Source organism: Nipponia nippon, unplaced genomic scaffold (assembly GCF_047370975.1).
Source record: "Nipponia nippon isolate SJK-2023a ecotype South Korea unplaced genomic scaffold, ASM4737097v1 scaffold_28, whole genome shotgun sequence".
NCBI classification, from domain to species: domain Eukaryota; kingdom Metazoa; phylum Chordata; class Aves; order Pelecaniformes; family Threskiornithidae; genus Nipponia; species Nipponia nippon.
Genome location: NW_028262345.1, coordinates 4,745,502 through 4,772,438, shown reverse-complemented (window position 1 = coordinate 4,772,438; position 26,937 = coordinate 4,745,502). Strand labels below are relative to the sequence as shown.

Below are 26,937 nucleotides of genomic sequence, written 5' to 3'. Positions count from 1 at the left end.
GCGGCAAGACAAAAGTTTCTGCAAGTCTTCTCAGAAATGTTTTCTGCTCTAGGCAAGAGGCTTCCAAGGCAGCGTATACAAGGCTGAGGTATCTGTTAATACAAGGAACCTCTTGCTGTGTGTGGGTAGGAAGAACACACTGAAATTGTGGTCTAACAAGATAAGAACAGTTTGAAGGGTGTCTCTTGGACTGGAGGGAATGATACAGAGAAATCAATGGGATATTAGAGACTTCATGATGAAGGCTTCATACACGAATGGAAAACTTAGCTTTCAGCTAGGTACAGAAAAGAGCCTGTGGTACTACTGCAGAGCCATGGCTGTGCACAGGAGACTACAAACTCCATGTTGTCTGGCCGTACCCTCTCAGGGGAACTGTTAACGCTGTTGTGGGTTCTCTGACAAGAAAAATGGGGACTTGGCGAGATAAAAGAAGTTGTAAAACCTGTGAGGAGGTAACAGAGTGGTTTTAAAGATCCCCATAATAACTTTTCATCTCATCTGTGGGACGTGGCTTGGAAGGACAGTTTGTGGTGTTAATATAACAGTGCTTTTTGTGGTATTTGTTCTGGTGCCTGTGGAAGACTGAGCGTGCTACAATAGATGGGGGTGTCTGTGGCGGTTACTTTTAATGAAGGTGGAGCAAAACATAGTGAGGACCAGCTTGAACAGGGTCATTTCCATGTTGGTTAACAGTGAGCAGCTGATGGGCAGAACAGAACTGGCAAGCTTCAAGCAGTTCAAAATCTATCAAGGCAGTAAAAACGGAGAAGTTTCTTGTACCTTAAAATGCTCAACTAGTGTCAGTAGGAGCTAATGCAAATAAAGAAGTGAGCGTGGGACTCCTTGGGTACTTTTCAGCCATATGTCTGCAGGTACCTTACAAGAGAGATGAGAAAGGAGGCTTAGCTGTGATTTACGCAGCTCTCTCGACACCAGCTTCTCTCTATGACTATGCCGAATGAGGTGAGCTGAACACAGGACCTGTCAGCTGTAATGTTGTCCTCTGCTTTGTTTGCTTATTGCTCTGTCTCTGTGGGAGACCTTGCTGGGGCTGGGAAAAGTCTCCTCGTGTTGCTGGGTGTAGTGTGGCATAAGCAGCGCTATGTAGGTGGTGTCTAACACGGCTAAGTAACTGTAGGATGCTGAAATGCCTCCAAGGGCAGCAGTAGTGAATGGAGGCTCCCTGAGCCCCAGGAGGTATGAAGAGCTGTGGCTGGGGGAAAAGGGGAGGCATTTCCCTGCACCAGGATGTTGAGGAAATCCCCACTTGCAGGAAATGAGCAATGATTGAACTGTTTAAAGAGGAAGTAATGGACCAAAGGAAGAAACCTGGGTGTTGTACATCAGTAGGACTGGGGATGGTTCATCCGAGGGCCCTGAAGTAAATAAGGTGTGAAATAGCAGCAGGTGTTAACATGAAAGGGACAGCTCTTCCTCTTTGCTGGGAAGTTTCCAAGGCGGGAACCCAGGCGCTCAAAGGGAACTGCCAGGTACAACAGGAGTGGTTCTGCCACGTGTTGTGGTTTAACACCAGCTGGCAACTAAGCCCCACCCAGCCGCTCGCTCACTCCTCCCGGTGGGATGGGGGAGAGAATCAGAAGGATAAAAGTGAGAAAACTTGTGGGTTGAGATAAAGACAGTTTAATAGGTAAACAAAAACATCTCTTTATTAGCAACACTGTTTCCAGCACAAATCCAAAACGTAAGCCCCATAGTAGCTACTATGAAGAAAATTAACTCTATCCCAGCCAAAACTAGCACACCATGTGATGCCTTTACAGAAATCAAACTTGAGGAAGAGCTAGGGTATCAGGCAGGTGAGTTTTGCTTCTGTTGTGTGCCAGCTCGGAGGGCCTAATTATCACTCAAATATTTGGTTGGGTCTAACCTTGGGGGTCAAATCGCCATAGTTTATATGAAGAGGATGGGTGTGCAGTAGGGAAGCCTACCTTCCTAATGCTGCTTGCAGTTCGGAAGGCTAATAAAATGGGAACTGAAAATGTACCAATGGACCTAATTTATTTGCATTTTTAATTAGATCCACCCAAAAGAGACTGTTTTAGGAAATAAATAGCAGAATGTGGGCAATAAACAGCTGTAGGGTAAGGGGCAGAGTTTGGTGCCGGATTTCCTAGTTAAGCTGTAGAAAATAGAAGTGTAAGGGAGGAGTGCTGATGGGAGCATAGATAGGTGATTATGTGAAGGTTCCTCACACTGAGGCTAGGTTTATTTATTACCTTTAACGATTTGGAGGTGGAAATGGATCAGAGCTGGGTTACAGAGAGCAAGCACGCCAACAAAAAGGGTTTGCTTTTGCTGCTAAACACTTGGAAGAATTAAGAGACAAGGCTGCTGGATTTGAGCGTGCCGGTGGTTTGGCCTGTGCAGCAGCAGCCAGGGTGTAACTCAGACTTGAGCGTTACAAGCATGTGAAAAAGGAAAAAATGGAGTGAATCTTTTTTGAATGATGTAGCCAGCAGTGCTTCTGTGGGACTCTACCAGGAGAACGTGCAGGGGTGTGAAGTGGTACATGCGGTTTGTGTGTGTGGTTTACAAGGCCCAGTGGCTGTGTGGGCACGCTGCAGGTGAAGGGGAGCCCCAGGAGATGCTCTGGTCTGGCAAACAGTGCTCTCCATCTCGGGCACTGTGTGGAGCAGAGGCTCTGTGGGGAGCGGTGTCTGCAGTGACGTAGCAGTGACAGTCAGCTCCTCCCAAAGCTTCTCACGTCGGACCAGGGATTTGTTGCTGCTGGGCCCAGGGTGCTGCTCTGGCTGGAGCAGGGGCTGTGGGCATCCAGACTGTGCCGGCATCCAGCTGGACTGGCTGGCTTTAAAATGAATCGAGGGGAACTTTGCTGAGTCCTGGTGAGCTCCTCCTTGCCTGTCTAGTGGGACCTTCCCCCGGATAGATACCATTTTGCTGATTTATCAGGGAAGAAGGAGCCAAGAGAAAAGCTGTCCATCTATGTGGGTGATTTCCTACCCAGATCCACAGTGCCTCTTACCCAGAGACTTGGGAAGTGTTTACAGTGTTTGAAGGGGAGTGTTGCTGTTAAGTGTCTGAAGTGCAGTTTTTGAAGAGGCTGTGGTCTCACAGTGGTGGGAGGGAGATTAGAGAGCCCAGAGGGTTTGTGTTTCTGCTTGATTGCAAATCCCTGAGCCAGGTCTCAGTCAGGTGGCAGGGTAACAGTATTTATTCTGACCATCCTTTGCATGGAAGTGGCTGCATAACGCAATACCCAAGCCGTGTCTCAACTGAGCACCCGGTGAGCCATCCAGCATAAGGGGATTTTCATCTCTGCTGAGATCTCCTGGCTTCAAAGTCTGCAGAATTTATTTGCATCCTTCATGAGGGAGAGAGCCAGGCATACGTTTTTTCCTTAGTCTCTCTGTTCCTCCCTCCCTTCCCCGCTCGCTTTTCAGTTTGTTTATTTGGTTAGCTCAGCATCAGCACAATGATGTGGAAATAAAGCAAAGGAGCTTCGTCTTGGCCTTGTTGCATATGCATAAATGAGAGAAATAGATCATACTGGCAATCCCTAGCTAGGCTACAGTTAATGGAAATTCTTCTGTGACCTTATAAACCCTGCTTTGCAAGGGTTTATAATGAGTCTGCAAAAATTCATTCTGGGCACAAACAAGTCATCTGAGGTCTTACACCCTGTGAGCACAAAGTAATAATAATACTGATTTCCCACCCACTCAGGCATGTGCTCAAATCCTTAAAGATTTTGCTATTTTTAAAAAGCAGGTTTTTTCTTTCTGGGACTGCCATAATGTGTGTGTGTGTGTCGGGGGGGAGGAGGATGACTGGTGGCGAACAGCTCGCTCTGTGCAGCGTAACGCCGGTTCCCCTGCATCGCCTGCCGTGGGAGAGTCACTCTGGGTCCTTCCCGTGGCTCTAGCTGAAGCGCTTTACGTCATTAACGTTGCAGACTGATGAACTGTGTGATCGCACCTCAGCTGTTTCAGCAGAAAATCTGCTCTTTCTACATGATCGTGGCTCTGCACCCTTCTCTCCCCTTCCTACACGGACATCTGAATCTGATATCAAAGATAGTCTGAGCCTGATCAGGAGGGGATGGATTGTTAAAAATCCCTGCAACATTTTGTTCAGCCTTAACATTTATTTTTTTTAACTTTTTGCTGAAAACCAGCGAGTTTTTGGTTCAATGACAGAAGTTGACGTTTTTCTGAAGAATGCGTTGCATTTTGATGCTGAGGGGTTTTTTTAATGGCTCTCTGGCCCTGCTCAGAGACAGAGGGATTGCAAGGCTGGTTGTCACTGATGTTTGAGTCTGTAGTGGGATTCCTGTTGGGCATCAGCCCTGTGCTTTCTCTTTGTAGGCTATGATGAAGCAGCAAATTGCTGTGTCTGCTAGAGTTGCTCTTAATGTGGCTCGTCTCGGGTGAAGTGGCAAGGCTGGGAAGTAACCGAGCCATGGGCAGAGCCTGGCTGCAAACATGCTAGTGCAGTGTAGTACTGCTAGTACGCAGTTCATTGAAACCTGTGCTGATCTGCAAACTGTTACATGTGCCAAATCTGCTTTTTTCACCCAAAAGGTTGATCAAAATATATTTTACTCTACCCATACTTGTTGTTTGCCCTTGCTCTTTTCTTGTTTGGTCTCTGCTTATTTTCCATTTTTGCTCCACCTTGTGTGTGATCTAGTAACATCTGGTGTTAAAAGATTGTATGTGTGCATGGACAGCTTTGAAAGCAGGCTATCACGTCTCTTTTTAGACTGAAAAATGTTTGGGGCAGAGACTGTGCTAACGTTCACAGAGCATCTGGTCCTCTCCAGGTCCAATTCATCACTGTCTTGCAGTTTGCATTATTGTTCACACCAAGGGAAAGTGGGTGTGAAGCTGGAATAATAATGTTTCACATGTGCTTTGCATTGGTTTTGATAGCCAACAGCATTTTAACCTATCAGAAAAGACATCAAGAAATCGGGTAGTTGGAAGCTGAAAACACAGTCTACAAATAACATGTTAATTACGCTTACTGAGAAAATGACTGCTGTGCTCGATCCTATATCAATGGCAAATTGAAAATCAAGACGGGATTTTTGGATTCTAGCTTGAGGGTTCAAATCATCGCGCAGGAATTAGCGTGTGAGGGCCTGTGTCAAGCAGCAGCAGACCTTAGTGTGATGGTTCCCCCAACCTCAACCTTCTCCTGCTGTGCAGATCTTCCAAACGTAACTCCGGCATGGCTGGGCAACAGTGGTATTTTCCTGAATCTGCAGAGAGCCCTGAACAATATCTCTGTAGCATAATATGCTCTGCTCATTTAGAAAGGGGTTGGTGGGAATACTAGTCATTAAATGTTAGATGTCAATGTTGCGATTGCTTTAATGAAACCTAATGGCATAAACATGGAAAGTATTTAATGCTACAGGGTATATCTGAAGTTTTTGTGTTTGGGAAACAGGGTCTTTTGGTATTATGGTAGTTGGACTTCCCAAGGGTCTTTAAGGAGACATGTTTTCAGTGATTTGGACTGACATGCCTTTTGTTCTGTTCCTGCTGAGTGTTAAATAAGATTTAAGTCTCCTCAGTCACTATTTAGTTATTGTGTTGGCTGTGATGTTCTTCAAATGCAAACAAAACTATCTGGATGTTTGTTTATGCAACAGATCATTAGAAAGTCTGTAGGAAAAAAAATGTTCTGGTCTGTTAGATAATTAATCTGCATTTTAAGAATTGTCTAAAGACATATTTACAAGCTAGTCCATTGAGCTGCTGCTCATCTAGTCAATAATCCCTATATTTAATAGTCCCTAAGAATGTATTTCCATAATGTGCTGTGAACAGTTGAGAAATCTGCATCTTTTTTGTCTTAAGATGTCAGTGCTTGCACATTTTCTGTGACAAATTTTTTTCTGACTATTGGTGAAAAATCCAGACACATTAGCTTCCAACTGGTAGGGCTGGCGATAGGGAGAGCGAAGGCTTCTTAAAGCAAACCCCTGGGTCCACATCCCTTCAAACGCTGGATGAGTTTGCAATTTCCATCTGGCGTCAGATGCCAGTGTTGTAGCGTGAGCCTGCAATGTTCTGGCAGCGTTGCCCAAAATGCACCTCATGGCTGGCAGGGATGGAGAGAGGGGCTTTTCTGGCTCTCGAAGGCCCTGGCTCCTTGTCCCGTGGGTGTCAGAGAAGCAGGAGTATGTCTCTGGAAGGAGGATCTGAGGTATGTCTTGAGGTACACCTGAGCCAGTGCTGTGTTGTAGGGGTAGCTCTACTGGAAGGGGTGTGAAATGCTGTAGTCCTTGTGTGGTAGATTTATTCTGGCAGGAGCCTGGAACGCAGATATACTGGCACTGCTTGGCTTTGACTGATGGAGCTTGTTTGGCTCCTGGGAGCTGGCTATACTGCAGTAGCACAAAGCGTGGCTTGGGACCTGCGGCTGTGTCTGGGCAATGAATGCCCTGTTTCTGCCTGGGATCCTGACAGCAGGCAGGTTCACTCATGGATGGTGGACCAGGTGCTGGTTTTAGGGTGTCTGCAGTATACCCAGCTACCTGTCTCATCTGAGCCAAGGTAACCTGTGTTCCCGTACTGTGACAAATGTGAGGGTTTGACAAAGGGCGTGAAGTTTAGCCAAGTTATCTTGCATTTATAGTGGAAAAAGGGTAAATGTACAGACAGCTCTTGCAGCATGGCTGGCATGTGATAACTTACTAATCCACATTAACGAGAGCAGGGAGTAAAACCCACACTTTGAGACGGGAACCCCTGGAGGTTGCCACGTCAAGGTGAGAAGCTGGAGCTTAATTTCATTATCTTATCAATAACTAGCTGGTCTTGTGCCGTGTTGTGAATTCTCAGGAGTGTTAATGCTATCTTTGGCTGTCTAAGCAAAGAAATAATGAATACGAGTAGGAAAAGCATTGTGTGCAGTCATGGTATCTATACCTTAAAAATGATGTTGGCAAACTGGTGAGAGATAAGAGCTACAAGGATGATGTGAGGTCTGTAAAGCATGCTGCAGAGAGAGACTGAAGCTCAATCTGTTTCTTTTAACAGAGAGAAGGTAAAGGGTGATTTTTGTCTGTAAGTACTTAACCAGGGGAAGAGACTTCTGCTAGCTAAAGGTACAAAGGCAGGCCATGGTTCTGTGGCTGGATACTCAACTAGATAAATTCAGATGAGAAAAAGGCGTGTTTTATTTTTGTACGGCTTTATATTTAAGCACAGGAGCAAATCACCCAGGACTTGGTACATTTGCTGTTTTTAAATTGAAATGATACATCTTGCAGAGTTCCTTTAGGTCAACTGCAGTCTGTGGAGGCTTGGTGTGGGAAAACTCAGCTTGAGTCAGTAACAAGTAAAACAAGATTTTCAAAATGGTCATTATTGTCCTTCAAATCTTTCAGTTATGTCATGAATCTTTTTTTTTTTTTTTTTTTTTTTTTTCCCTTTTCTTTCTTTTTTTGGGAGGGAGCAAAATCTAGCAGGGCTTTGGGCTGTAGTTTAGAAGGGATTGGGTTGGTGTCCGCTGAGCTAGGTCTTGGCCAGAAGCTCAGGCCATAATAACACAGTGCTGGGGGTCCCAGTATGTGCTAAACTGTCGTCCTTGCTGAATTTTTGTTTGTGAGGACAACTCCTTTGTTTGAACAACAATTACAGAATCCCCCCTTCCCACTGCTGTTAGGACAGGAACAGGCAGCGTAAGCTTTGTCCAAAAACTGGCCTGCTTCTACCATGACTTTACAGCTGAGACTTGAAATGGCTTGGCCAGAATTGCTCCCTATGGAGGGCAGAAGGTGGCCAGAAATCTGCAGTTACCACTGTAGGGCACCGGGGATGAATGGAGTCATATAGTTACTGTATGAGGCAGGGAAGTTCTTTTCCTTTGGACAATGATGCAGAGCAGAGTCCCAGAGTTTCCTGTGCACTTAACTTCAATACAGTTCTTTCACCCCTGGATTGCCTGTCTTCCTTCCCTGACTGACTTCTCCAGCAAGCTTCCTCCCTCTTCCCCTGCCCTTCCCCTGGTTTTCTTCCGTTGAGAAAGCTGGTGTTCGGACATGCTCAGGGTGGCTGAAGCGGTTCTGCTTTCATCAGACCCACTTTCCTCTTACTCTTCCACACCAACCTTCAAATCCTCCAGCGTGTGCCTGCACAGAAACAAAGGATGCTGCAACCACAAATCCCTTATGCCACCACGTGAGACTTGTTCAGCAAACTCAGGGAGAGATAAAGAGGCATCATTACCATTCAGTCAGTGGCTGGCATGTTAATTAGGGCACACGGTATGCTCAGGAAGGTTACTTTCACCTAATACCTAGCTCCTCGCCAACTTTAAATCTGCAAAACAAGGCAGAAGTGGAAAAGGAGCAATGGCAAGAAAAATGCAGTGACACATTGCACCTTGGAACAAAGTACGTTTCACAAGTGATTGTGGCAGGGAGGTGGCCGAGTCTGTGTCTCCAGGCTGTTGAGCCAGTGCCCTCTTGTACGACTGTGCTGCCTCTCCCTTCCAGATGGAAGGTGTTGCCAGGTGGTCATCCTGCAGCCTTGTCTTGTCTCCTTCCACCCCTTTGACTCAGCTCTTTGCAGAATTGAAGGGTATTTCCTTTCAAATGGTGGCATTCTCTCAATGTTTGATGTTGATGCATTGAAGAAAATTAAATTAGAGTTGTATCAGTACGAGGGAGAGATTACTATTTGCAAAACCACGTTTTGCTTAAGTTAGTAATATTGTAACTGTTAATTGAGTGTTCATTGATTGTCTGTCACTACCTTGATGTAATCTGTTATTCTCCTCTCAGGCGGATGGCCTACCACTGATTAAATAGTATAGCTGCTCTTGCACCACTTAACTGTCTTGACTGTTCATTTTTTCTCCCCCAGCGATTCCATTTTACCAGCGGTATAATTAGTATCATCTCCTCCTCTTTGGAGTGATCTCAGCCTGCATGCCATCCTTGTTCTCTCCCGGGTACCTTTAATGCACCTAATACTTCAGGGTTTTTAAGTGGCCTGAGACAAGAATTTAAGCAGGGGATGCATTTGAACTCGGTCCAAGAGCTGTATTCTGCGTCGATTTAGGGTCCGAGTTTCCCCAGAAATTGCTTCATTCATTAGAGGTTCTTTGTTGCTGAAGGTTCAATTATGGAAGTCAATAGCGTTTTATGAGACCGGGGGAGGAGGGAGAAAAACCAAAACCTAGCTCTCTTATGGCGTCTTTCACGTAAATGGCTCCATAGTCAGGCAATCATGGACAAGTCGTGCGGGGTAACTGGTACGTAGCAATGAGACTATGCATGTGTTTATGTAATGCTTTTCACTGGAACCTTGTCAAAGCCTTTTCCGGTGCTTCAGGGAAGCTCTTCAGGCTCCCTGGGGAGTTTGCGAGCGTACAGGTGTGGAAAGGTTCCTGTGTGGGATACGCACGCTGGTAAGCAAAGGCGAGGGCTGATGCAGCAGCTTGGCTGAGCCCTTGCGCAGCACGTCGGCAGCAGGGCCAGGCAGATGCAGCAGGCAGGAGGGTTTGACATAGCACCTGGATCCACAAGTCCTTGAGTCCTCCGAGTATTTCTGTAACACAAGACGAGGAACTGGCAGCCCATTCCAGTAATCCCCTGCACTAAATGATGCTGCTCTTCTGTATCCACTGTATGATCCAATGTGTCCGAAGTAATTGCATTTTTTCTCAAAGAATGGCATAACATGGTGTGGTTTTGCATATTCAATTATTTCTTCTCTGCCAGATTTTGCAGGAAATCTTTAAGATTTGCAGTGGGCTTTCCTGAAGCCATGGGCTGGTCTTTAAGATCTTTCTGCTACGTGTTTGGTGGACTTGAGCACTTTTGAAAGATCAATTAACCCTAGGTGAGAGACTATGATTTAACATTTATACAGGGAGGGGGAAATTAATATTCTTTCTGCCATGCTGAGTATGTTTAAACTTCTGCTTTCAGCTTGTCTGACTTGGAATATCTTCTAACTAGTACAAATGATAGAACAATTTATTTTAGATGATGAGTTATGAGAATATTGCTCGTACACCCAGAATAAGACATTTTCAATCACATCTTCATTGCATTGGTAAGAAAAAAAAATGATTTTTGTGTCTTGACATGTTTATCCTTTGGAAACTGAGTCAATTATCATATTATATAAGAATTCACTCTATAGCTCTTAAGTCTCTGGGAATACCATCATGTCAAGAGGAAAATCCCGCAGGGTATATTCCAGTTGTTATAAAGCTGGGAGGATAGCACAAATTAAGAGATATCTACAAGGGGCATTCAGGAATAGGAAAATGACTTAATAAAGCTGTGGTGTTAAGATATGTAAGTTAGAACCCATTAAGTTCTATGGAAAAGTTTCATGGGGAAGCAAATTTGTCCTCAAATACGTTTTTTGGTTTAGCCTACTTTAATTTCATGAGTATAGCCATGCAGAAATCTTAGAGGGAGCAGGGATTACCTGGTCAGGCTCTCTGCCGATTTATTATTGCACTATTAATGCCAGCCCCCTGACAGCAGTGATGGCTCTGGGCCACCGTGGGCTGCTGGGGAATTTGTCGAAGGCTCTGAGCAAAGGATGGTTTGCTGCTGGGTGGTCCTGAGAGTCCCTGTGTGTTCTCTGATTGCTCTCCCTCCCTTTCCAGCTCCAAAGTTGGGGTGCAGGTGACTTCCCAACTTGCAGGGTGTCAGGGCTGGCAGAGCTTTGCCGATGTGTCCGAGAGCAATACTATGGAGTGGCTCTGTGCATCCTGCTGACATCTTCTTTCAACCATTCTGCAGACACAAGCAAGGAAAGGGGACTCCTTACAGGACTGTAGGCTCCTAAATCCCTTGTCACAGTGATGTTTCTTCAGCTTCTCTTTCCATTGCACTGAGCTTTTGGCTCCCTCTTCATGATCTTCCTCTAGAGGCCGCAGGGCAGGAAGAGATGCTGGAAAATGATGCAAAGTGACTGTTCAGGTGGGGCATTCACTTCACGGTCTTTTCAATGTTGCAAACATGATGAGCTTGGTCAGCCCAAATATTGATTGGTGTCCTCTGAGAACGGGTCTTGTATGAGGTTACCTGGACTGCAGAATGTGAGTGCTGCCACTTCCCAAAAAGGCCCTGAAAAAGCAGATCAGCTTAGAAAGAAGCAATGAATTCAGCCTTGTTCATCTTTCATGCCCAGGATATATTCTGGTGCCCATCTCTGCCTTCCTCCATGGTTCTGTCCCGACGCCAGCCTCATTTCGGAAAGTGCCGTGGCAGGAGGGTGCGAGGGGACAGGCTGTGCCAGGGCCGTGCCCGCACTGGGCTCAGGTGGACTGGGTTGGTAGCATGGGGAAGGCAGATATGGCAGTGTGTGTGCATGGCGAGCTTGGCAAGAAACCTGTGGCAGGGAGGTTAAAGCTTTAAAGAGTAAACAGTGCCATCTTTTTTTTATTATTTTATTTTTATTATTAATTTCACTTATTCAGTTTCTGGTGGTGTGCAGCTTTAAACTTTTCTTCAGGGCCACAAGAACCAGAAACGTGCTTTCCATCAGCCTATTAAGGTGGAGATTCTCTTGCAAATCTTGAGCTGGGGATCCGGGGCTTTTAGCAATAATACCAGAAGTCATGAGTTGAATGATCAAATCAGCTTTGGCTTAAAGCTCTTTATAGCCCTTAGCTGAGGTAATTGATGGAATTTGTGCGTTGCTAGCAGTGGTCTGCAGGCTTCATCTTGCTGCGAATTACAGCAGTCTGGGTTGTTCTCCTCTCTGTGCTGGTAGATTTGCTGGTTGTTTGGTAGATGGCACTGTACTGGAAAGTCTCTTCTCACGTTTCTCTGCGTGCAAAGCATGGACAAGACTGTGCTCATGGAATGTGGCAGATAAAGATGGGTCGATGCTACAGGAGGTGGAAATGCTGTTCTGAAAGTACAACCCAAAGCAGTTTTCTCCTTGACTGTATGTTGAGCAAATTTCCAGTCACAGCAACAAAAATATCTGAGTCCCATTTGCAGACACTGGTGTTAATACAGTGCAGCTGATATGCTCCATTTGCTTGCATAAATGCAGCTTTTAAAGCTGTCACATATGCTAGATAGAGCCACTACCCCTCACCTGCTTCTTCTTGGAATGGCAATGTTTAGAAGGGATTCCCAAGACGATAGAGACGACGGTTGTATCTATGTGTTTGTGCATATGTCAGGACTAGAAAACCACCATTTCCAAGCTGGTGCATATAGCGACACTTCAGATGAAATGCTCAAAATGCAGTTATACAGATGGAATTTTTGAGCTATATACCTTGGCTCAAGCGCTCCTGTTTCTGTAGCTTTGTTTACGTGGACATTTTGTGCTGGCTTTTGATTTTTCCATTATTGAGGTTGTTATGTTTTTATAGTGTTGCATTACTCATTAGTTCCCTTTATTCCTTTCAAGGTTGCCAGCCATGACTAATGAAGAGTTTTGCCACAGCCCTTTTATGGAGCGGAGACTCAGGCTGGGTTAAGGGGGATCCTTTTCTTTTCCTTTCCCACCACCAAAATTTGATCCTGAAGAGTTGGTGCTTTCAGTGGGAAGCTGCAAGCTGAGAAGTTGACTCCTTTCTTCCCCCACAGCCGGCCCAAGAGGGAATGATTCAGGAGTGCTGGTGTGGTGTCTCCAGTTTGGATGTGGCACGCTGCGGGCTGGTCTTTCCAGTCAGACTGGTGCATCCCTTGTTATGTCCTGGGAGTCCCTATCTGAGTGAGAGCTGTGTTTTATGGGACCGTTAGGACTCATGATAGATGGCAGGGGTTTGAGAAAATGTGCTGTCTTTTCCTGGAGCAGTGGCAAGAGGATTTCTAGTTCATTTTATTTCCATTACTGGGGTGTTTGTGTTTTAATGAAGAGCTCCAATCTGGTAAAGAAATCAGTCTCTTTCTTGGTGAAGGGATGAACTTTTGGTGAAGTGAAAATCTGAAGCATTGAATCTGTCAGCAACTGACCTGGCTCTGCAATGTGGGGGTCACTATCTCCCAAGCTATTGCCTTTGGGATGCCTTTGGTGTCACTGCATGTTCTCCCTGCTCCCACCATAGCCGATAACCTATTTGGGATCATTTAATGCAAACACTATTGGTGTTTTCTGATTAGCAGCGGCCACTGGCCCTGAACGTTTTGGCAAGGTCAAATGCAGGAACATACACCTGTGTTGGGGACAGTTGAGTTATTTCTGCTTCACTGCTGAGCTGGTGCCAGGATTTTTATCTTTCTCTGCCTCTTTTATGCAAGGCTTTGTCTTCCACATTCAGAAGCTCAGCAGATGACCTGGAGTCTGTTACGCCATCTGGGTCACATCCCCATGCCCCCAGCTCTTGCTGGTTGAACTGATGCTTTCTTGGCACCATGTATTTCAGAAGTCAGTCAACCCTGGGAATGATCCTGTGGAAAGGAATAGGATGTGAGCAACAAAAAAGAGGTGGGAAGTTAACCATACTTTAAATATCAATAATCCTCCCCTGCTCCTAAAACACAGCTGCTTTGTCTGGACAGCTCTGCCTTGCCTGTCATGGGGATATTGTTTCTGCAGGAAACCCCTCTTGGTCTGATGGGAGCACTGGAGTAAAGGTATTTCCCAGTGACCCAGAATTGCAACCTGTTGAGCTGGTTGAGCAGAAAGAAAGTGGCAGCAGCTGTTTTTTTGCTGGAGGTGGTGTGCCTTCAGATGACAGAGTAGAACATTTTGTACTAGAGGTACCTGGAACAGTAGGCCCTGGACTAAAATTTGGGCATTTTCTCCCAGTTGGAAGACATTGAATTTACGATAGAGACAGTGGAGAAGGAGAAAAAGATAGACTTGTTTGCTCAATGTTGATGCCTGTGGGCTGGGGAAGGCTAGCAAGCAGAAGACACAGAGGTGTGAATGTGGCTGGTGCCACAGCACCGGCCACTGTGCAGAGCTGCGAAAAATGTTCTGCCTTTGGATGAGGAAATTGTCCTTACCCCTTTTCTTCACAAAGGCATTGAAGGAGGATGAAGTGATCTGCCTGGGACAAAATGAAAAAGCCTGGGGCAGAACTGAGAGTTGAACGCGCATCTCCTGATCTGTCAAAATTAGCCCTGCTCACCCCACAAACCTGCGATGCTAACTCCCAACCCCTGCTGTAAACATGAAGTCACCGCTGTGAAATTAAATTTTTGTGCATGTTTCTTCTGCCAGCCTTTGGCAAATTTTACTTATTTTTTTTCCTGTACCACCTCCTCTCTGTGTCATGTATAGCCTGTCTAACAAGAACTGCATAATAGACTTTTAAAGGCCACTTAATGATGCAAACTTAAAAGTGCAGAGAAGGCATGGTGAGACAAAGCAGAGGAGCTTGCACAGGGACAGGGAAGATACCAGGCTCATATCTAATCTCTAAGAGCCTCCTGTAGTGCAGGTGAGTGTAGGAGGGCCCCACGAGAGCAGGTGATAAACTGTGTCTAGGAGGGCTGTGATTACTGCTATGCATGTGTAGCATGCTCACCCTGGGTGGCCCCGTGTGCATCCATTCTGTATTCTGACTTTTTAAACCTTCTTGTAATTAAGAAGCCTGTGGTTGTCACAAGCATCCCAGAGAGCAGGAGCTCTGCTGCTTTTTAAGGCCAAGGCATGCTGATAAATGTGGAGCCAAGTGTCCATTTACAGGACGAAGAAGCTTGGGGGTGGGAAAAAGAAGGAATATCCGCAGGTAGGGCTTGGTTGTGTACAAAGGCTAGTTCCTGGGAGTCATTGTGAAAACCTGGATCTAGGTAGAGAAGTGACATCCCAGAAAAAGCTTGCTGGATGGGAATGACCTCCTCAGCAGACTGTAAATGCCTTCTGGCAGCCTGTTGTCTATCTCACTAGCTGCTTCATGCACACCAGCTCTAGCAGCCAAATTGAATGACCTAACCCTGAGTGAGATGGGCTACAACAGAGTCTCTCTGCATAAAGACTTCAGCTTTGGTGGAGACTGGAAAGAACCCCTTTACGTCTTTGATTTTGCTGTGGCAACAGCTTGGTTAGAGGTAGAGGTCACACATGCATGGCTAAGCTACGTGAGCCTCTGAACCCTGCTGGATGTGCATAAGATCCTAATCTGGTCCTCAGCAAAGAAACCCAGCCCTGCTTCTTGCTCTTTCTCTCCTGTTTGTGCAAGCAGTCCCTGAAGTCCTGATTCAGAAAAGTGCATGAGTGGGTGAGTTCAGGTGCTATGCTTTGAATATCTTTTCTGAACAGGGAAGCTCTTTCAAACTGGGATATGAATCCATGAGCTTTTTTGGGCAGAAGCTGTCCTGTAGTTGTAGACCACCTACAACCAGAGCACTCTGAGCACCAGTGAGGGACTCTGGTTGCATGGGATCCCAGTATGAAGGATTAAATGGTTAGAAAAAAACTGAATTCAGTTTTAGAACCTATGAAGTTCAGGTTTGTAATGATAGGCAACCTGGGTTCACTAATGCTTGTGGTATGCTTTGGGGTCATGGCATGTTAGGGTTAGGAACAGCAACTGCTGCAAGTGGATACTGTTTCAGATGGTCTTTCACTCTGCCTTCAGAGAACAATGGAGATATATATTCATAAAGGGTATTTTCTTTGTGAGAATTTGGATCTGTATGACCCTATGTCACCCTTCTTAACTGTGAATAATCTGGGATGTGGACAGGTAGCTTTGGACAAGCAGGTGTTACTTAATTTCTATTAAAAGTTTCAAATACGCTTCCTATCCTTAAAAGAAGGGGAAAAAAAAAAAAAAAAAGCAGTGGAAAACAGATTGAGATGACTTTTTTTAATTAAAAGGAAGCTGTTGACTTGTGTACTTGGGTGTTCCTGCTGAGGTGACTAGCTTTTGAGTTTTAATTCACTGCACCTTTTTTGTTCACTTTTTTCCAGATTCTCTTACTGAACTTTGCCCTGTGGGTGGAACTAGTGTTAGCCTTGTTAGAGCATCTAAAACCTCTAATTATTAGAGAAATGGCTTTCGGCAGATGAGAATTATCAAGCCAGCTGCTGTGTATGTGTTGGCTTTTTTTTTTCCCTTAGGTGTGGATGTGTCTACTTAATTTAAACAACAGGGAGCATGTAAGTGTGGCTTGATTGGTGTGCCTGCATTACCTGTCTAGTCTAGCAGAATGAGATGTACTTGTGTGTGTGTATGTTTTCATGTCGTATATCCACTCCCGAACAAGAGAGTTCAGAATTGTTTTGTATTTGGGGTATTGTTGTTTTGCAACTGAAATGAAGTAATGTGGAATTTTTTTAAAAGGCACAGAGTAACATGGAGCCATCGGGAGCAGTTAGCCAGTGAATATGAAAAAGCAGAAGCCCTAATGATGACAGGGAAAAGTTCTTTATGGGATCTGGGAGCAAAAGGCAGGGAACAAATGGATACAGCCTGCAGAGGCACAGGATGGAATTCATCAGGGAAACAGGGCTTGCAAATAATTGCATATGCAGTTGTTAATGTCTCAGGTGATTAGTTAGGGCCTGCTGTCCCATCCTTCTTGGGCGAAGTGCCTGCAAGAAGGAAAAAGAAGGTTACGTGAGCTAAAGAGAGATAAAGAAGCGACACAAAGGGTGTAACAGCATTACAGAGTAGTCTGGAAGAATGAAAAAGAGGAGGAAAGTATTATAGTGGAGGCATCTATCTGGATTCTAGCTATTTGTAGTCAAGCAGTTATTGGTGAGATGTTTAGTGTATGTGTGTGGAAAGCAAGCCTCTGGCACAGAAAATGGGGAGGACAGTTTGCTGCCTTGTTTTCTTTTCCTGTTTGTGTATGAAAATGATAAGCTTTTGAGTCCTGTGGCCCTTGCAGTGTTGGGCCTAGGAAAGGCAGGACTGACTGATCTGGGAGCAGTGTTGAGATACTGTCCAAAAGCACGGTGCCTGGTGTCTTCTGCAGGGAGCCGGTGGGTGTCCTCTCTGTCTTTACAGCATGGCACAGCGATAGTTGCTGGGAGGCTGCTACAAATGAGCAGGACAAGCTGAATTGCTAGAGCAATCCTATAGGCTTGTGCAAAGGTATCATTAAAACAGAAGAGTGCTGCAGAGAGGTGGTGAGGGCTGCACAAACAGCAAATATAGGAATGTGCGAGTATGTGCTGAGGACTTGTTCTTGCTCCCACTGTGTCCAGTAAGGGAGCTCTGGTGCAGTGGAAAATCCTGTTGCTGATGTGGAGTTGGTGGGGCCCTGCTGAAGCTACAAGCAGCACTGTGCTGGTGGCTGCACCTGAGCGCAGGGGCCATGGAGCCAGCCGAGTCGTGGCACGAGTCGCGTGGTGCAGCTGGGTGCAGGCTGGGTTGTTTGTGTGCCCCTGGAGTTGTAGTGACCTGGTGTGGGATGCTGTGCTGGGGCCCAGAGACAGACAAAGAAATCACAGGACGCACTGTAACGTTGCTTGGTGTTATGGGCCAGCCAAGGTTGAGGAGGACCACAGCTCTGCCCTGTGTTGGGGCACAATGACCTCAACAGTGTTCAGTCAGGGCTGATGGAGAAGGGCAAGGACCGCAGGCTGCCTTTGGGTGGCTGGGTACGATGGGGTCAGCAAAACAATGTCATTTCTTCAAGGATGAGATGCAGACAGTTCCCTTCGTCATCTAATGCTTGTTTCGTGGTCTGTGGTGAAATGAAACAGTGGTAGAAAGAAGCTGGGTTCTGTGCAGGAGCACACTCAAAACTGTCAAAGTCGGCTCTGGCTATGGGGCTGGCATACAGCCCGGGTCGGCAGAGTCGCATCCCTTTCAGAGCTGAGTGCGTAGAAGGAAGGGGTGATAGAGGTGGATCAACAAGGAAAATTTCTGTGCATAAGGGAGGAGTTGGGAGCAGAGAGGCTGCTCAGCCATTCTGCTTCAGCAACAGGTGTGAGATTGTGCCTGTCTCATTTGCATTGGGGTTACTCAGAGAGCTTTGCTTCTCTTTCATTTGCTTCCCAGCATGCTCTGATTTTTTCCATCTATTACTTTGTTTAAAAACTAGCTTGTGTTGCCTTGGCCCTGATTGGCAGTTGCTAGGTCCCAGCTATCTGGCACGGCACTGCTTTCCTCTCCTGGTTTCCCAAGGCCACAAGCCAATGTTTCGAAGTTGGGAGCTTAAGGCTGAACTCCAACATCTGCAGTTTAAGCACAAAAATAACCCTTCAACTGTTGCATCTCTGAAGGTAATTAGCCTGTCTGAAACAGAAACTGATTCTTTGGGTGCCTGAATCTGAGTACTGGGGTCTGCCTTCTCTGCGGCCAGCGCATAAAGGAAAATCAGGCCAGTGCCTTTAGAGAGTGGCTGTTTCTAACTGTTTCAGTTTTGGTTGCCAGTTTGAGACTCTAATACACAGAGCTCCCATTTGCACTGTTGCTTTAGCTATGCCATATGCATAGGCTTGGATAGCGATACAATGACAGCAAATTTTTGAGCTGGGCTTGCGGAGGGCAGTTCAAATAAGATGGCCCATCAATTCTGTTCTGTAATGTTTGATTTATTAAAGCATGGGAACCTGCGGCCATCTCGGCACTGAACACATGCCCACAGGAATCAAAGAGAAACAATCTCAAAGAAAGGGAATGAACTCTTCTCAACAGCATAAATTGCAGCAAGAAAAATTGAGGCTGGACATCAGGAAACATTGTTGAACAGTAAAAATAGTGAAGCACTAAAATAGATTGCTAAGGGAGTTTGCAGAGTATCTGTCACTGGAGATTTTAAAGAATAGATTAGACAAATGGCTTGGAAGGATTGAGCTTGTTGGATAGACAGGAGGACTAACAGAGCTCTTCATTTACTCCCTGTTTCCCACGGTTCCTTCATCAGTATCATGGCAGCCTGAACTGCCCCAGTGGTGGGCAGGGCAGCGGGTGCGTTTCTCCCTGTGCCTGGCTGAGGCTGTACAGAGAGCGCTTAACTTAACTTCTGCTTGGCACAGTCTGGTTCTGGGCCATACAGACCCCTGGAAGCAGGGAATCAGGGGTTACCTTGCTCTTTCTTAGGCTAGGGGAGAAGTGGCTGGAGAGCTGCCTGGCAGAAAAGGACCTGGGGGTGTTGGTGGACAGCCACCTGAACATGAGCCAGCAGTGTGCTCAGGTGGCCAAGAGGGCCAATGGCATCCTGGCTTGTATCAGGAATAGTGTGGCCAGCAGGAGCAGGGAGGTGATAGTGCCCCTGTACTGGGCACTGGTGAGGCCGCACCTCGAGTACTGTGTTCAGTTTTGGGCCCCTCACTACAAGAAGGACATCAAGGTGCTGGAGCGTGGCCAGAGAAGAGCAACAAAGCTGGTGAAGGGTCTAGAGAACAAGTCTTACAAGGAGCAGCTGAGGGAGCTGGGGGTGTTTAGTCTGGAGAAGGGGAGGTGGAGGGGGGACCTTATTGCTCTCTACAATTACCTGAAAGGAGGCTGTAGCGAGGTGGGGGTCGGTCTCTTCTCCCCAGTAACAAGGGATGGGACGAGAGGAACCAGCCTTGAGCTGCGCCAGGGGAAGTTTAGGTTGGATATTAGGAAAAACTTCTTCACCGAAAGGGCAGTCAGGCATTGGAACAGGCTACCCAGGGAAGTGGTTGAGTCTCCATCCCTGGAGGTAGTTAAAAGAAGGGTAGATGTGGTGCTCGAGGACGTGGTTTAGTGGTGGACTTGGCAGTGATAGGTTAACGGTTGGACTCGATGATCTTAAGGGTCTTTTCGAACCTTAATGATTCTATGATTCTACCTTATTTTTAGCCTTCTGACCACTGAGGAGTCCATGACAGGTGTCGACAATAATAGATGAGCAGCAACCCTGGGCTACTGCAAACTTAGGTTTAATTCATAGCTCTGCCAGAGACCTCTCATGTAACCTTGGGCAAGTCATATTAAGCTCTTGAACACAGGCCAAATATTAAGCAACAAGTAGAGGCATCCATGTTAGGAACCTGAGATGAGTTATGTACTTTTACAGTCAATGGATGATTGAGAGAGTGGTGATAAAGTGGAAAAGATCTCGACTTGCATCCCATGATTTCTGAGAATAAAAGTAGGCCCAAACTTTACAGTAATAAACTGGATTTTCTCTGCATCAACACTTCTGCACCCCTTCTTGTACACGCCAGGAGTGGTTCTGCTCCCCATGGTGTGTGGTCCTTTCTTTTCAAGCAGGTTTTACGTAAATTGAGATGGGTGTTATATGAAAACGTTATACCTCAAGACTTTCGGGGCCCCTGGAAGGAAACAAAAATACATTTGGAAAATTAAATATTTCTGTCAAGAGCATGATAAATCTTTTGCTGTTTAGGAAGGTGAGAAATTAAAATTGCAAAACAGGCAGCAAGGGAGCAAGTCAGTGTGTGTGGCAGGGTTGGCTGGGTCTCCTGACTTCAGAGAGACTGTGTGAGGGAATCATCAGAGAGGCAGAGCTCGTCATATTCAGAGAAGTCTAAGAGCCCTGGTATGGCACGGCTGTGGTCTTCGTTTGCATGTGTAGGATAACAGCAAGCTCTTACCATGCAATGCTGAGCCTGCTTGTGTCTATAGTTATTTGACTGACTTATGAGTGTTTTCCCTTGTCTTTGTAGTGCTATGAGAGTGCTGAGAAGACTGGGGGGCATATATTTCTGTCCTTTCACTGTCTGTTTTGTTCCACAAAATCTCAACAACGATAAATTGTGGAGTGAGTTGAGTAGTAGGTTACAGATGAAAAACCAATTTACAAATATATAAGCATGGGGAGAGGGAAAAGAGGGAAAAGAGAGAAATGCATGGGTTGCCTGGTGATCTGCTAAGTGCTGGAGTATACTGTAGAGCTTAAGGATCAGATGTGCAATGGGGTAACTTCTGACTTGTCCTCCTTTTAAAAGGAAAATCACAGGGTGTTTTATTTGTTCTGGAGAGACTGCCTTCTCTGTCTTAGGGGGCTGTGTTAGCACTCTCAATGTACAAAGCACAAATTATGTCCTCCCTGTCTAAGAAAACCACTTCTGTTCAGCCTTTGCTGGTCTATTGGATCCCTAAGGCCAGGTTTTGCTGTATAAAGCAGAAGACATCGTTGTGTTTTATTTCAGACTGAAGTACATTCTCAGAGAGATAGCTGACACATTAACCTGTCAAGCATCCTTACTGTGATTGTGTTCAGTTGTATGTCCAGGCCCTCAAATGGGGGAAAAACTTTGGAAAACCTGGGTTATAATGTCTGGGGCTGCAGTGAGGAGTAAATAGGTGATTTAGTCAGGTCAGAGACTCTGCTCCAAGACGTGAAGCTCTGGCTGGGTCCTAAAGGTGGGCTTGGAGCAGGGTGGCAAAGTGGCAGCATGGTATCCCCATTTCATAGGGGTATGCAGTGGCTGGTCCAGAGTCACCTGAGGACATCTCCAGCAGATGCCAGGAGTTGATTCTGCATCTCCAGGGGCCTCTCCCTTTTCCTACTTGGCGGGAGCTTTGGGGGCTGACCTCACCCCGTGGAGGGGCTGGGGGACCCCTTACCCACCTCTCCAACCCTCTGTGGGGCGATGGCAAGCAGGGTGCCAGGCAGCAGCCCCTTGCCTCCCTTGAAGCGTGGCCCTGGCAGCTCCAGCGCCTCCGTTACTCTGGCAACAAACTGCGATCAGACAGCACCAAGCAGCTGAATTCAGCCCCTTGTTCCAGGAAAAATGCTCTCATTGAAGCCGAGCCGGAGCAAAAGTCTCCTGCCTTCATTCTGCTGAATGACACCGACATCCATTTGTGCACTTATTAGTGCATGTGTGGTGGGGAGCACAGGAGGAGGTGCCCCGCAGAGAGGGAGTGGTGGCCCCAGCTGCATCCTAATCAGGGCCACTGAGTCACTTGCTCGTGCCATGTCCCTGGTATTTGGAGGTGGCCGAGCCTCAGGGGATGCAGAAAGGAGATGAAGGCTGGGGGAGGCGAGAGTGCAAGAGAGCCAACGGATGAACAGAGTGGGGAGATGCTGGGGAAGAGGTAAGAGCAGGGAGACCTGCTGGCAGCACGGGGAACTGTCACAGAGGCAGAGGGCTCAAAGAAAGAGGGAGATGGAAATTCTGCCCTCATCCCGCCAGAATAGTGTCTTGCAAAGCACTTCTCTCTCTCTGCCTGTTTGTCAGCTTACAGCGGTAACAAAGGCATTTGTGGCACTGGGGATGTGCTGCTTCTCTGGGATGGAGGGAGCTGCCCAGAATGATAATTGGGTCCTTTTTCGTTTTTTTTAAGAAGCTAACAGGCTACTGCACAAAGTAATTAACTGGACAGATGGATACAGCAGAATTTGTAAATGTCGACAGCAACAATAAGGCACTTTTTTTTTTTTTTAAAGGCCTTGTGTCAGCAGAAGGGCTCCAAGTTTGGGCTAGATTTCAGGGGAGCAGCTAAAATAAATGAGATTTTAAAAAAATTAATGATCTTGATAGCTGCATATGATGCAGGTGTCTGGTGATGGCTGTAAGGATAGCCAAAAGATGGAGGGGAGAGCAAAAAGGTCAGGATTTCAATATACCTCCTTGCTTGTGTGTATATTTTGTTTTGTCTATGCAGAACATTTCCTCTTTGTGCACGTAAAGCAGTAGTTTCTCACAAAATGTGTGAGAGGACTGAAAAAACATGGTTGCTGCAGTACCAGATCCAACCAATGTGTTTTTTACTTGTTACCTGGGACTGTCAGATCTATTTCAAGATGTCTGTAACTGGTGATCAGAATGTTTATTTTGCTCCCACCGGGTAGAGTTTGGTTAAAGAGGGAAGATGTGTTTCTCCCACACTTGCTAACCAGTCCTTTGAAATATCCAGGTCTTTCCTGTGCAATGTGTCAGTCTTTTCAGTTCTTGCCGTTTGCTGCTTTCTTGTGGCAGTGAGCTCCACGGGTTTAATTATGTCTGAGGTGTTCTTCACTTTGTGTTGAAGAAATGCTGGTCACTTCCTACAGCAGTAGCCTCCCAGTTGATGCCCTGTCAACACGATACCAAAGGCACATAAAATACAAAGTGGAGGGCATGGCTGTAGGCAAGGAGCTCATGAAGTGCTTGCTCGGGCACCTCTGAACCATGCCGCATTCTGCAATTAGTCTGACCTAAACAAGAGTGAAGTACTGGTGTTGATTTGTAACAGGTTATTGGCTCTGTGTTGATGTCTGTCCAGCAAGACTTGGCGGATGTTGTCCTCCAGCATCAGCATCCCAGGAGACATGTTAAAAGTTAGGCGAGAAGCCCATTTTCCCTGACAGCTCAGTGTATATCATAAGAACATCCATCCTCCAGATGAAATATTGTAGACGCAGGGAAAGAAACTTGTTGCAAACACGTCCTCCATGTGAGTACACCCAGCAAACAGGTTTTTGGGCTCGTTGGCAGCTCCAGTGCGTTCCCACCTGCCGGCGGTTGTAGCTCTGTCCGTGGTGCTGGGCTCGGCGGGCCTCCTGGTGCCCCGGGAGGACCTTGCCCCAGGCCCGCAGGGAATGGTTTGGGTTTTGTTTGTTTATTTGTTTGTTTTTAGCAGCACAAATGTGTGCCCTCATTAGGGCTGGAATAGTGTGGTTTACGGTATGGGGTTACGGTAAGGTCACAGTAAGCGCAAGGTCGCCGCAAAGATTTTTGATGCTGCAACCCAAGGAGAACATCTCCTCAGTCATCTACAGACTCTTCCTTTTCTTTAATTAGCAGGCAGGAATTGGGACAAGTTGTACCAACTGCATAAGTGGGGGCATACGGGGAAAGAAACTGCTAAAAACTGGCATTGTATTAGTGTGGCAAACTTTCTTAAGGAGAGAGGGCGAGTAAAACATGAGAGGCGAGTGGTGTGTGGTGTCTCCTGAATTTGTAACGACCCCTGCCTGGCTGAAACACTCGCTCACTGGCAATGTAAAGCGTTTGACAGATCAAACCCTGTCAGGGAAACAAGGAACAGCGGCAGGGGAACCTTGCCTAAATCATGCTTGGCTAATTAAGTTAACTGTTTTATGGGATTGTGATTAGAGCTTTCAATACATTGATGACAGAAGCACCTTTCCTATGGTTTGTGCTTCTGTTTTCCTTGTAGAGGTACCCTGCTTTCCTTCCCCTGAGAATGACTTTTTTTTTTTTTTTTTTTTTAAATAAACACATTGCATTGGAAAAGGTTTGGTTTTCAATTTTTTTAATAGAAAAAAAAAAAAGTCCTCTCTCTCCCCTGGAAAAAAAAAAGAAGAAAAAGAGAAGCATCATGATTTCCTGGGTTTGGATGCAACAGTTTGAATTATTGTCAAAGGTTTGTTTTGGTTGGTTTTTTTTCCCTGCCCTGCTGTAGGACTGAAGAACCTTGTTCTGATCTGAATCGTATCACCTTCACTAATTTTGGAGATGAATTGAGAGTTTCTCTTACTTTCCACTTTCATTAGTTGAAGCTGCTGTTGGCAATGAGGAGATGTGTTGGGCTGATGTGCCAGGGATTATGTACCCTCTGCAGAAGCAGGGCAGGGTGAGTAGCATTAACATCACCTCTTGTCCTGTCAAAGGATTTTGGCTGGGGTCTTATGGACGGGGGGGCCTCTGCTGGAGTGTGGTCCTCTGCTCTGTTGCTGAGTCTCCACGTGAGCAATGAATTCATCTTTTTCCATGTAACGCAGCATCTGCCTGCAGACCTGGTTACTACAAGATATATTTGAGTTCATAGTCATTCAGATTGGGAACTCACAGGAATAATGGGAGAATGAAAACTGAGAAGAGCAAGTATTATGCAGTCAGGATATATTTTTTTCTTTAAAGAATAGACATCTTTCTGATGCTGGACATGGCAAAGGCTAGGCATAATTCTTTCTCAGGACACGTTAATCGGTTTTTCCCTGCAACTTCTTCAAAATCTTCCAGTTTGGTCAGAGACCAGATCTAGGACTGGGCAAGCCAGCGCTCTAATCTTGTGGAGCAGTTTATACATTTTGATGGTGATCTCTTGGCTTCTAGAAACTGAGATGCAGCAAGCTCATGGGCCACTATACTTCATATAAGCAGCTGGCAAAGGAAACAATCTTGAAATCCTTTCCAGCTTTGGTAGCTGTTAAACCAGCTTTACAACAAACTGTGTGTTGTGGATGAATTGTCTCCAATTAGACTAACTGCTTGTTCTCCTTTCATGGGAAAAGCCTCCAGCCATTTCTGGGTGTCTTTGCTGTTAAAAGCAAGATGATGTGAACAGGTGAAGTCCCATTTATCTGAAGGCTTTTTCATAGGCAGAGGGATTGCTGGGAGCACAATACCAGTGTTGCATCCCTTGGATTTTTGTGCTCTATGCCAAAACGTTTGGGTCACTGATTCATAAGATAAAAGACTCCTGACTTGAACATAATAGCTCTTCTACAAACTGCTTTACTTCATTATGGTTGGGTAATTAATAGATGCTCTTTCAAATCTACTGAAGCTCAAAGCTGTCAGGCGGGGAGCAGGGGTAGGTTGTGAGCCTTTCTGCATAACAGAGGACACAAGCCAAAGCAAAAAACTGTCCATGTTCATGCAGAGGCCAGGCGTGGCTGATCTGGAGGCAGCCTGTGCTTGTGGCACTGCCTCGGTCCTGGCTATTCCAGCATGAGTTGAAACTGGTCTTGGAGCTGAAGGAAGTGTACATCTGCCTGGGCTCAGCTCCAAAGCGCCTGGAGCAAGGGAAAGGAGACTGGCGGTGCGAGCTTTGGGTTGGAGAAGGGAAGCAGCGGTCAGAGACACGAGCACACGTACATAGCACCCTTGATGGACTGCTTCTTGCATAGCACTGGGCTTTCTCTTGCAGTTCTGCTGATTACTGCACCTTTTGCCAGTAGTTAATAGATAACAGAGGAATGGAAATAATAATAGGATAAGGGGTAATGGCTTTAAACTGAAAGAGGGTAGATTTAGATTAGATATAAGGAAGAAATTCTTCACCATGAGGGTGGTGAGGCACTGGAACAGGTTGCCCAGAGAAGTTGTGGATGCCCCATCCCTGGAAGTGTTCAGGGCTGGGCTGGATGGGGCTTTGAGCAACTTGGTCTAGTGAAAGGTGTCTCTGCCCATGGCAGGGGGGTTGGAACCAGATGATTTTTAAGATCCCTTCCAACCCAAACCATTCTATGTTTCTATGATATGATTCTGTGAAATATCCTAAGGAAGATATAGCAAGTCAGTGGCAACATCTGGAATAAACCTGAGTCTGCCCATTGACAACTTTCCTGGGTCAAAATGTGGAGGATGTAGCCCAGTAGCAAAGAAGGACGAGGCTGGGCATCAGCATCCAGGCAGAGGAGAGAGGTTCTGAGCAGTTATTACAGGAAACTTCTTCAAGCCATTAAAGTGGGAGGGAAAGCAGTAAAATTTTATATGTAAAAATATACGAATAGTATAATCAGCTGGAGGATTAGCTCATATTAGCAGGCTAGAAGTACTGCTGTGCCCCTGAATTGAGGCTCTTGCCTTCTAGGTCATGGGAACAATTGCACTGGGGAGAGGAGGCAAATGTGGGTCATGTCCCCACTGCTTGTCAGCCCCCTCCCTCTCTATCTGCTCTGTCAGTTTGTGTGCAAATGTAGGGCAGGGATAGCTGCTGACTGTGAGCATGCTTGGCACCTTCCTCAGAAGGGGCTCTCCTGTCTTGCTGTGTTGGAAATGGATATCCCCATCACCCCGCGGTCTTGTCCCTGTGGGCAGGGGAACCTCTTCTGCCTCAGCCTGGGGCTGACCCAGCCAGAGAGCACACGTGACACAGAGGAACCCGAATTATCCCATCTGCCTCCTGCTCTGTGTAGGCTTGAGTAAACATGTGAGAGTTGGAGGAGGCTCCAAAATGGCAAAAATACATACATGGAAAAATAGTTGCAGTTTTGGAGATGAAAAACAAAAGTCACATTCCTCCTTCTCATGGCCTCTTTCCCCTTCTGTTCTTTTTTTTTTTTCTCTTCCCCCCCCCCCGACCTTGGTAAGAGCTTTTTTTCTCCAGTAACCCCTAATAAAGGAGATAGAAACTGAGTGTGTTACTTGAGGGGCTTGTGGGGAAAAATTGGAAACCTCTTGGTGAGGGGGCTGAATTGCAAAAATT

General features: G+C 46.1%; 1 protein-coding gene across 5 annotated transcripts in view; it reads left to right on the top strand.

The window, feature by feature from the left end:
* The window catches only part of GRIK4 (glutamate ionotropic receptor kainate type subunit 4), a 211,946-nt gene that overhangs the window by 3,470 nt on the left and 181,539 nt on the right, over positions 1 to 26,937 (top strand). The window contains exon 1 of one of the 5 annotated variants that reach the window (XM_087763343.1): positions 15,056 to 15,159. The exons of 3 other annotated variants lie outside the window; for them this stretch is intronic. The gene's annotated coding sequence lies outside the window, so the exon portion shown is untranslated. Of the gene's footprint in view, positions 1 to 15,055; positions 15,160 to 21,740; positions 21,874 to 26,937 lie in introns of those variants that run through there. One more of the 5 variants, XM_087763342.1, reaches the window with a different exon arrangement.